This window comes from Cnephaeus nilssonii (genome assembly GCF_951640355.1).
Source record: "Cnephaeus nilssonii genome assembly, chromosome: 17".
In the NCBI taxonomy this organism is placed as follows: domain Eukaryota; kingdom Metazoa; phylum Chordata; class Mammalia; order Chiroptera; family Vespertilionidae; genus Cnephaeus; species Cnephaeus nilssonii.
This window is the reverse complement of record NC_137088.1, coordinates 13,175,502-13,186,691: the sequence shown is the minus strand read 5'-3', so window position 1 is coordinate 13,186,691 and position 11,190 is coordinate 13,175,502.

Below are 11,190 nucleotides of genomic sequence, written 5' to 3'. Positions count from 1 at the left end.
ACCCACATTCAAGGGTCAGGCGTAGCTGAAGGAACACAGGTCTGACATCTGGATGGGAGGAGTATCAAAGAATTGGCAACTATGTTTTAAAACCACCACCACAGTGGAACACAAATTCAACCCCAGCCAAGACTCCAGACATGAGGGACACCATCTTGGATGACCCAGACCCATCCATCCACCAGCTGAGCAACCTCAAGTGCCACCACAGGGATCAAAAACATCACCCAGAGAAGTCTTGCTCAGATTCCTGACCCACAGAATCTGTAAGATAGAATAAAATGGTAGTTGTTTCAAGTCACTAAATATTGGGGCAGTTTGTTACGCAGCAATAGTAACGAGCACAGTCCTTTATTTCATGGAATCCTTATGGCAGCCACTATTTTTTCCAGATTAGGAAACCAGGGGAGGAGAAGTTAAATAACTTAACTGGCACTGCCCAGCTAACACCTGGGGCTATACCCCAGATCTTGCTGAACAAACAATCTTTGTTCCTTCCATTGTCACAGACTGCTTCTGGAGGGTGAGAAAAAACCTGGATGAAACATTGGAGAATGCTGCAGATGCCCTGGGGAGCCTTCCTCAAGCTTTTGTCTGGGTCAGGCTTGTTCCAAGAGTATCTGTATATATAAAAGCCTAAGCAACCGTCCAACCTTCCGACCATCTGACTGGTAGCTATGATGCGCATTGACCACCAGGGGGCAGACGCTCAATGCAGGAGCTGCCGAGCAACAGCAACTTTGCAGAGTGCCCTTTCGCATTCCAGGATCCCTTGAGGAATGTCGGACCGCTGGTTTTGGCCCAATCCCTGCAGGGACCCCATCTGCCAGAGGGACCCTCCTCACTCTGCAGATGCCCTTTGAGCCCTGGCACCGCCCCAGGTGCAGCTGGCCAGGGAGGAACCGTGGGAGGTTGGCTCCAGGGCGTGTCCGGCCCTTCTCGCCCAGGCCCACCCTGCCGGCCACCTTCTAATTAATTTCCTTTCAATGTGCATGAATCCATGCACCGGGCCTCTAGTTAATTATAAAAACCAATAGCTCTCCCCAAGGTTCTAGGGCTAGCCTCCAGTAGTCATCATTGTCTTCAGAAAAGTCTTGTTTGTTTGTTTGTTATTTATACCTCTCTGGGTGCCAGGAAGGACAGGAAGCAGCTGGAGAGAGCAAGAGGTTTATTGTCACCAGTGGCGATGTCACCCTGGAGCAGTAAAGTCCCCTTTACTGACTTCCCATCTCAGTTAAAGGCAATTCCATCCTTCCTGATCTTCAGGCCAAAACCCTGGCAGTCCTTGTCGGTTCTTCTTTCTCTCCAAGCCCTCAGAAAATCCTGTTGGCTCTATTTTGAAAATATACCCATAACCCATGGCTTCCCACCCCCTCCACAGTTTCAGGACCAGGGGGATCAAGCCACCATTATTGCTTGTCTAGGTTTTTGCAGCTTTCTCCTCACTGGTCTCCCTGCTGTCTCTGCTCCTTAGTGTCACAGTGACCCTTCTGAATGGGCCCCTCCCCTGCTTGAAACCCTTCAATGGCTTCCTTCCCTCACTCAGAAGAAATCCCAAGGTCCTTGCCACGATATAGAAGACCCTGCTGCATCTGTTCCCTACGCCTCTCTTACCTCCACCCCCACTGCCTCCCTCCTGCTCATTCCCCTTCAGCCGCACGGTACCCTTTTTGGCCCAGCGGTGCCTCTCCTTGAGGTCCTTGCTCTCGCTGTTCCCTCTGCCCAGAAGGTTCTCTCCCAGATCTTCCCATGGGAACGCGCTCCATCATTCCTCTCAGGTCTTTGGGACAGATGCCACCATTCCTGAGAGGTCTTCCCTGGCTAGATAAGCAGCACACACCTCCTTCCTTCTTTCCTCCCTTATCTTCCTATGTGGCTCTTCTCCCCATTTACAATCCATTTTCTGTCTCCCCATCTGGAATGGAAGTTCTGTGAGGTCAGAGATTTTGCCTGTTTTGTTCACGGCTTTATTCTCAGTGCCTAGCTCAGTGTCTGTGTCATCAGCACCCAAGAGTTACCCAACGCCGTTGAATGAATTGAGTCACAGATTCTTGAAGCTCTGATGACAGCAAAGATCTTCTCTTCAGGTAAATGCCCAGACATGAACAGTTTTTCAGACACCCCCCAATGATGGAGGGTATGATAGATGTGGGGGAGGCAACCTCACTGCCCACCATCCCCATCCTGTCACACAGAAACTCATCCTTCAACTTCAAGCCCTGCTTCAGGAAGACCTAAGGAACTGTGGCCTGTTGTCATAGTTCCCGCTGGCCGCTCATCGAGGCCAGATTGGGGGAGATGACGAAGTTCCTGGTTCATTCAGTCTTTCTATGTCATCTCTGCCCTGTTCCACCCGTCACTGATGGCTGCAGGCCGCCTCCCTGCCACAGATTTAAGTTCTCTGGTTTTGCGTTTCAACATCTGCCTCGACCCATTTTCGGTAACCTGACTCTTTCCCAAGAAAAGAAAAAGGCGGGAGCTGGGGAGGTTGAAAGGTGACCAGGAAAAGCCCAGGATTGGGGTGATGATGGGCATTGGGGTCGGGAGGGGCACAGATCCTTTCCCGAGAAGCTAATTTGGAGGACAACAAAGCAAAGGGCCTCCTCCCCCAGGGAAGGTCACCTTCTATAAAAGGACAATTGTTCCGCAGTAGCTTTCGGCTAGTTCCCTCTGATGCTATCTGGCCGAGAGAAAACAAGAGCCTGCTTGATGGGCGCCGTCCAAAGGCAGGGATCGTAAGTGAAGTGGAAACTTGCCCTGGGTTCGGACATCGGATGAAGAAAAAATGGCGTTCTGTGCTGAGGGCACCGAGGTGAGCATCCGGAGGCCTCATCTTTATTCCACCTTCGCCTGCCTTCAGAAAGCGGTCTGGAGTGAGCGAGCTCCAGGCTGACACCTAGGGGCGCGGCTCTGGACTGGGCAGGGGCAGAGAATTAGGCAGGCAGGCAGTCTCAGAATCGATTCTTGTAAAGATACAAGAACATTTAGGGCTGCATTCTTGCCTGGAGCTATTTACCATCCGTAAGCCTAAGTCAAATAGTACAAATAGGATAACAGCTTTCTTGGAATTCACCATCCTAACAGAGATAGAATGTTCAGCACTGATTCCTTAGTTTTGAAAGGGTTCTTTGCTAAGATATATTGCAGAAAAACCTACTGTGGCCCACAAAGAATCCCCTGGGGAATTCTCCCCAAAACACCAATGGCAGGACTCCATCCCCTCCAGACCAACTAAATCATAGTCTCTGGGGGTGGGGGTGGGAGTGGGGCTTGGATGTTTTTTTAAGTTCCATGGGTGATCTTAACGTGCAGCTAGAGTGGAGTGAGGACCCCTGAACTGTCATCTGGTCCTTACTGCTTCCAGGGGGGTGACCCTCCCCAATCCCACAAGGATGCAAGTGCACCTGCCATTGTCAATGGGGTGAGGAGGCAGGCAGCAGGCTTAAGCTACACTATTGGGCGCCCCCTGCCTGGGAATTTGAGTGATATATGCAAATTCCATCTCAGTCTGGCTGCCCTGGTTATCCCAGGAGGTTATGTAGTGGGGAACTTTTGGCCAACATTTCCCTCCAGTAGACCAGGAACAGAGACAGCTGGTCTCCTGCAGGAAGGAAGAGAGGAGGCGCCACAGGACTTGGGACTTGGGGGTCTCAGGTCTCCTATCTGGAGGCCATACATGGGCAGGGTGAGGGAGAGCCTCGGTAACCGTCGCCTTTGTTTCCGGAAGAGGGTCAGCTTCCAGGTTGGAGCTTTATGCGACTGACCCCTGCACCCTGGAAGGTCTAATGTGACCAATAACCCTTGACTATAGTTAAACCTTTTAGGAAAACCCTCTAAAACTCAGGTTAAACACAGCACTTCTGTGTCACCAGCAGCTGGCCTGCCTCCACTCCCATCCTCCACCGTTGAATTCATACAAATGAGAAGACACTTCACAGATTTCAAGAATAAGGACTTCTGGGTTCCCAAATGGGTTCTATGTGTAGAACAGTCAACAGCCTTGAATTTCTGCAGCTGTGGCTTTTAAAACCTTGGCCTTCTGTTGACTTTGGGGATATAATTGTTTGTCTTGTTTTCTTATCCACAAAATGGAACTCAGAGTACCAATGTGATCAGATTGCTTTGAGGAGTAACTAATAAAAGGGCTGTGAACCCTGATAGAGATGTAGACATGCCTCTCATGAATGAGTCACTGTAGAATGGTGAGAAAGAGGCCTTTGGGAAAGCTTTGTTGGAAGTTTAGCCTATCAACCAAACTATGTGATCTCAGGCAAGTGACTGAACCACCCTGATCCTCAGATCCCTCATTGCAGATCCTGGCTAAGGCCGCCTATTTGCAGAACTTCTGTATGGAGCGAAAGAGATAATGCCTGAAGACACTGGATACAGGCACACCTGGTTTTATTGCACTTCACTTCACCGATGTTGACTTTCTTTGCAAAAAAATTGAAGGCAACACCCTCCACCAGCAAAAGATCACAACTCACTTTACTGCGATACTCACTTTATTGCAGTGGCCTGGAACCGAGCCCGCAATATCTCTGAGGTATGCCTGTATACAGTAGGTGCTCAAAGGCGTTGTGTCCCTCCCTCCACGACCTCCCTCTTTACCTAAGGTAAGTTAGGCTGTAACTTCCCTTCCTTCCCCAAACGCCAAAGGTTAAAGTCAGACAAAGGTTTCCTTCTCTCGTGTGTAAACAAGCTGAGCATCAGGAGTCCAGACTGAAAGGCTCGTCCTATGGAGCTGGGCACTCAGGCTCCTCCACAGGCGGCTTCCATCCTGCAGTTGAAGATGGTGATTTCTAGGAAGGAGAGTGGGGCGACGGAGAGCAAGCCTCTCCCCTCCGAGGGCATGGTCCGGAAGTTCTACTCACATCCCCTGCGGCTGATTGTGAGCTGGAATGCAACGCTGGGGCTTGCATTTGTGGTAGAAAGCCCAGCTCCACCATCTACTTTCTGTGTGGTCTTGGCCAAGTCACTCAACGTCTTTGTGCCTCTGTTTCTTAATATTTCCTGAAGTGAATGTGAAAAGTAAACGGGTTAATATACCCCAAGCACTCGGGATAGTTACCGGGCACAGAGGAGTGAAAGCTATTATTAGTATCTTCATTTGTTTAGCCACATGGCCACACTTAACTGTGAGGGAAGCTGGGAAATGTCCATAACCAGCTGGCTGTGTGTCCACCTACACGTTTGGAATTCCATTGCTCAAGGAAGGAGGGGACAGGGGACATTCAGGACATTCAGTTATTTTAGCAAGTCTCTGTCATGTAAGACTTGCTAAAATAACCAAAAAGACTGCTGGCGAGGATTTTGATCTCTAATTTGGGTCTAAAAAAAAATCTATGGAACGTCCTCCTTGTGTGACGGGGTGGGTGTGATCCATCCCTAGAGATGGAGACAGTCATAAAAATAATGAAAATGTGTGAGGCTCTGTCTCAATTGTCCACAAGACCTGTCTCAAGGTCCCACAAAACTCTAGTTTTATGAAAAGTATCACTTTTTTTTTTTTTTTTTTACCCCACTCTTTCCCCAGATCTTACTGAGGGCTTATCTGCCAGGCTAGATGTCCACGGTGAATGCCATCGTTGCTGGCAGTACCATAATTCTCTCACGTTTATGATATGTATGAGGCTCTCCCAGGCAAGGCGCCAGGATTCCTGACTCTGAAAGGTGTAGATCCCATGAAGACAGTCCACCTGCTCCTTGTCCATCAGCACCCACCGATGAGTGAGCCAGGAGATCCAACTGGCTTTTCTGGTCACAGATTCTCCACCAAAAGGAAGGGGAGGAACTGGAGTGCAATCTGTCATCCAATAATAAACCTGGTGCTAATAGGACTTCAGCTTATGCAAAGGAGGCTGTGCTACCCAGGCTCAGAGCCTGTCTCCCAACACCCAAAGCAAGTACATGCTGTGACCAAAGGAACAGGTACTTACCTCTGAGCAAAGTGGAGCTGACCACAGAAATGAAAAAACTAATAAACAAAGGGGGTGATTTTGGAGCATTATAAATAGGCAAGAGAATTTCTCAAGCAACCCTACATTGTATTTTACCTTTGACTTTTTGCCAGCAACTCTTCAAGAATGCATACTTAAATGTATCCTTTTGTACACATTTGGTGTTTTATGGGTGCTTCTTGGTGATGACTCTTTGGATAAAGATCCTCATCACCTTTAAATTTCTCAGCTCCATCATCTCTCCTCAATCAAGCTCATCTATAAACAAAACTCTCCAATTAATCCTTTCTAAAGCCAAAGTACTTGGTAAGCAAATATCTACTCCTTAAATTGCTTGCCCTAATATGTCCCTCTCTGAGAATCTTCTGGGGAAACACATGATGAATATAATTACTCTGTGTTTCATCTCTGCTGCCCATGTTTTCTTGTGCGCTTCTGATTTCATTTAGGAAAATTCTTGGCACTTCCTCGGAACACAGGTCTTTGCTCATCCAGTACCTCGGGCAGAGGAATTCACGAGTGGGTGCGTAATCAACACTAATGAATAAAAGGTGTTGGCATTAGGGTCCTCCACTTCACCTCTGCTTCAAATTGTTATGAGAGCCTAGAATTTTCTGTCCTACAAATAAAGCCTGTAGGTTTTGGCCCATGGACCCTCGGCAAGGTACCAATAATAAGCACAAGGTATTTTTAGCAGCGCTGTCTTCCCATTTCCCATCACTCTTCGGCGGGGCGGGGGGTGGAGGGAGTCTCCTACAGACTCAGCGGATATCCTCTCTGAAACCAGTGTCCATGTCGCTTGGGCCTCACCCTCAGATACAGTCCATTCATGGGTTTCCATCTGCTTGTGATTTCTGTCATCTGCTTCCTGGTTTGAACGTGATACATGGGTCCCTGCAAGACATATTGCCGGGAAAGTTGCCCGTCCTTCAACAAACCTCAGTGATTTTCCACTCGGCAACCTGCGTGGGGGGTCCACTAAGCCGCCCTGCAGCAGAAAGTTCATGGCTACCCTCCCCACCTCCCAGTCCTCTTATTGACTTTTGGTTTTGTAGACTATCATATATATCATTAATTTAATTTAATTTTCTACTGGCTTTTAAAAAAAGTAATTGCTGCGGGGGAAAAAATGTATGCAGACCAAGAGTCTCAAGTATATGACCCTACTTTACTAGTATTCATCCCTTTAACAAAAATGACAAAATGACATATACGTAAAAGACACACACACACACACACACACACACATTCCTGCACCTCTCCCATGTCTCAAACCGGGGGGAGGTATGGTATAACCTCAACCTTCATACATGCTCACTGATGGAATTTCTCCACATCTTCCCCTCTGCCAAGCACAGTTTAATAACCACATGGAGAAGGAGCAGCGAGGGCCCACTGCTTTCTATGCTCGATGGCAGGGAAGGCTGGGACTCCCTCTAGCCACATCTCTCAGCAAACACACTGGTCCGGTGGTTCCTGATCAGAGGGGTTGTGTCCTTCCTCCTGAAATTGTATCCTCTGCCCCCTTGTTCTTTGCTTTGTTAACTTTGAATGGCCCTTGAAAACAGTTTAAATGTCTTCTCTTAGAGGAAACTGTCCCTGGGCCTCCTTGCCACCCTCCCCCTGTGTGGGCTGACCCTGGGCCCATCCCTGACCTGGCAGGGATCCCACCCATCAGTAATTTACTGGTCACTCTCCCACCCTCTTAATGACATATTCATTAAGGGAAGGGACAGTATCGTACTGAGCTGTGGACTGCAGTAGTGCATGGTACATAGTAGGTACTAAATGTTTCTTGAGCCAATGAACACAGCTAAGAACTTTGGGGACTCCCATCTTTCTCATTGAGATCCCTAAGGTGTTTTTTTTTAAAAAATCAGTGACTTAATGGAATTATTTAGAGTTAAGGCAGTGCTGCACACAAAATAGGCCAATAATAAATACGTTACTATTTAGTTATTATTATGACATCTTCCAAGAACTCCTGTCTATATATATAAAAGCCTAATAAGCAAAGTGTTCCCTTGGGAGTTCGGCCATCCCAGAGTTTGATCACTCGCTATGATGTGCGCTGACCACCAGGGGGCGGCGCGGAACAAAGGAAGCCTCGGCCAGCAGATGGCAGTCACTAGGGACCCGTAATGGTGTACGAATTTCATGCACTGGGCCTCTAGTTTCTAAATAAGCTGATTCTATCTTTTCCCAGCCTTACCCTTCCTTGGCTTCAGAAAATCCTCTTCTGTCCTCAGTACCATTCCATTTATTTCATATTTTACTCACCACCCTCTTCAGTATTTCCTCCAGCTAGTCTGCTCTTGGAGTCATCCCCTCTACCTAAACTCTGTCCTCCCAGGCAGCTAGAGGGCCTCCAAGGGGAAGTTGAGCATCTAAGGGGGCTGGGAGGGAGAAGAGGGCCTATCCCTTTGCCTGAATCTGAGGGTGCCAATTGACAGTTCTCAGATACATTTTGTTCAGCCCACAAAGGTGGCACATACAGTGTTTTAAAAGAATGGACATTAGTTGCCAGTATTTAAAAATCCATATCCCTGGCAATGCTAGGCCCAAATTCTCACATTGTAACAATTGAGGTGATTCAGGGTATATATCAGAAGAGACCCAAAACACTAATTCGAAAGAATATATGCACTCCTACCTTCATTGAAGTATTATTTACAATAGCCAAGATATGGAAGCAATCCAAGTGCCCATTATTAGATGAGTGGATAAAAAAGTTGTGGTAATATATACAATGCAATATTACTTGGCCATAAAAAAGAATTAAATCTTACCAGCTGTGACAGTATGGATGGACCTAGAAGGTATTATGCTAAGTGAAATAAGTCCGTTCAAGGAAGACAAATACTATGTGATTTCACTTATATGTGGAATGTAAAGAACTAAATTAACAAACAAAATTGAAACAGACTCATAGACACAGAGAGTGGATTGATGGCTGCCAGAGGGGAGGGGGTTTGGGAGACTGGGTGAAAAAGGTGAAGGCATTCAGAAATACAAATTGGTAATTACAAAATAGTCATGAAGATGTATAGCATAGGGAATATAGTCAATAATATTGTAATAACTATGCCTGGTGCCAGGTGGGTACTGGAAATATCGGGGGCATACTTTATAAAGTATGTGATAGTCTAACCACTATGCTGTACACCTGAAACTAATACAAAATAATATTTAAAATATATTTTTATTAACCTCAGAGAAGAATAGAAGGGAGAGAGAGATAGAAATATCAATAAGAGAGAATCATTGATCGGCTGTCTTCTGCATGCCCCCTACTGGGGATTTAGCCCACAACCCTGGGCATGTGCCCTGATGCGGAATCGAACCGTGACCCCCTGGTTCACTCAACCACTGAGCCATATCAGCTGGGCCAAAATATTATTGAAAAATAAAAATTCAACTGAATACACACAAAGTACTAGTTGGCCTTTTTAAGTGATTAATGAATTGGGAAGTATCCCATTTAGCAATTAGAAGGGTGCTTGGAGGAGTTGTACAAAATGGAAAGGTCTTATAGGTAGAAAGAGTGGGATAAGAAAGTTAAAAGAGTGGATTATTTCAGGCAAAGCCACCTTCCCTTAGGAGAAGAAGGAGGGTTGTGGGGGTGGTGGCGGGGGGGGGGGGGGGGGGGGGGGGAGGGGGAGGGGAGTTATCAGGCAAATTATCTCACTAGGACTGACGAGGAAATTCCAGACTAATTGGTTTAAATTCCACTCCTGGGAGAGGCTCTAGCTGCAATTAAGTTAGGAATTGAGTCTTGATGGGGCTTAGCAAGAGTGATTCCATTTTGGGACTGTTGTTTATTTTTAACAGCTCTTAATAAAATGTCCCTCCTTTTTAGCCTATCTGTTCTCTCATCATGATTAAATTCAGGATATTTATTTTGGTAAGAATACCGCAGAAGTGATGTTGTATCTTACTCAGTGCCTCATAGCAGGAGGTACATGCTGTCTGGTGATACTAACTTTGAAATCTGCTGGTGGCTCACAAGTTTCTCCATTGCAAAGTTACTTATGAATTAGGAAGGGAGAATAGTATCTTCTAGGGAAATACTTCCAGATGAGATAAAGATCCCCCCTTTTTTTTTCATCATACTTTCACCTACTAATTCTAATATCCATTGATGATTCTTGCCTGAAACAATCACAAATAATTTTAAACTAGAATAATAATGAAGAGAAACATGATCGGCTAATCTATGAAAAGTACTTCATAAATGAGAATGCCCCTTAATCTTGTCTCTCTCAGATAGCAGGTGGAAGTCACAGGGTGTCCATTTTTTCACTGAATTATTTATGAGCCCGGGTCCCCACTGAATGGCCTGGGTTCCAGGTCTCGCCTGCCCACCTTCTCATCCATTTTTACAAGTCATATACTTCCCACAAGTCTCAGCTCAAAGCTCTGTTCTGCATAAAGTCTTTTATGGGAGGGCAGGGTCTACCCTTATTTCCTCTGATATTTTTCTGCACTTAACAATAACATTCGGGTCTCAGCACTCCCCCGTTGCGGTGGTAGGAAACAAAGAAAGGTGATTCATAGTTCCCCAAGAAACAGTAAAGAGAAGTGCATGAAAAATTAATGAATTCTAAAGAAAAGAACAAGCTTTATGGAAATCCAGAGGAAATCATAGAAAAAGTGGCTTTTGAAACGGGACTTGAAGGATGCAGAACTTGAGCTGTGGGTGAAGGTAGGAGGCTTTCTAGATTGAGAAAAGGTGGTTGTGGGCATAAACTGGTCATACCTGCAGAGACATGTGACAATGTACTGGGGGCTGGGCAGGCCTGGCAAGCATTCTAGACGGGTTGGGTAAAGGGCGGGGAAGAGACTCAGCCACTATATAGAGACTTTAATGCTGTTAGTGTGGGATGTTAGCCCAGATTTGAGCCTGGGGTTTCAGGGCAATAATTCTTGCAGGACGGTGGGGAGGAGGGGAGGGTGGTTGGATGAATATGCCATTGGAGGGACGGACGCCCATCAGGAGTGTTCTGGACAAACTATGAGCACCTGAATTTAGGTAGCTGTTAGAAAGGAGCAGCCAACTGGTCAACAGCCAGTGTTCCGCTGCTTCTTTGTAATTCTGAAATCTAACAAGTTGAAAACCACCCGGCTGGTGTAGCTACTCAGTGGTTGAGCATCGACCTATGAACCAGGAGGTCACGTTCAATTCCCGGTCAGGACACATGCCCGGGTTGCAGGCTCCATCCCCAGCAAC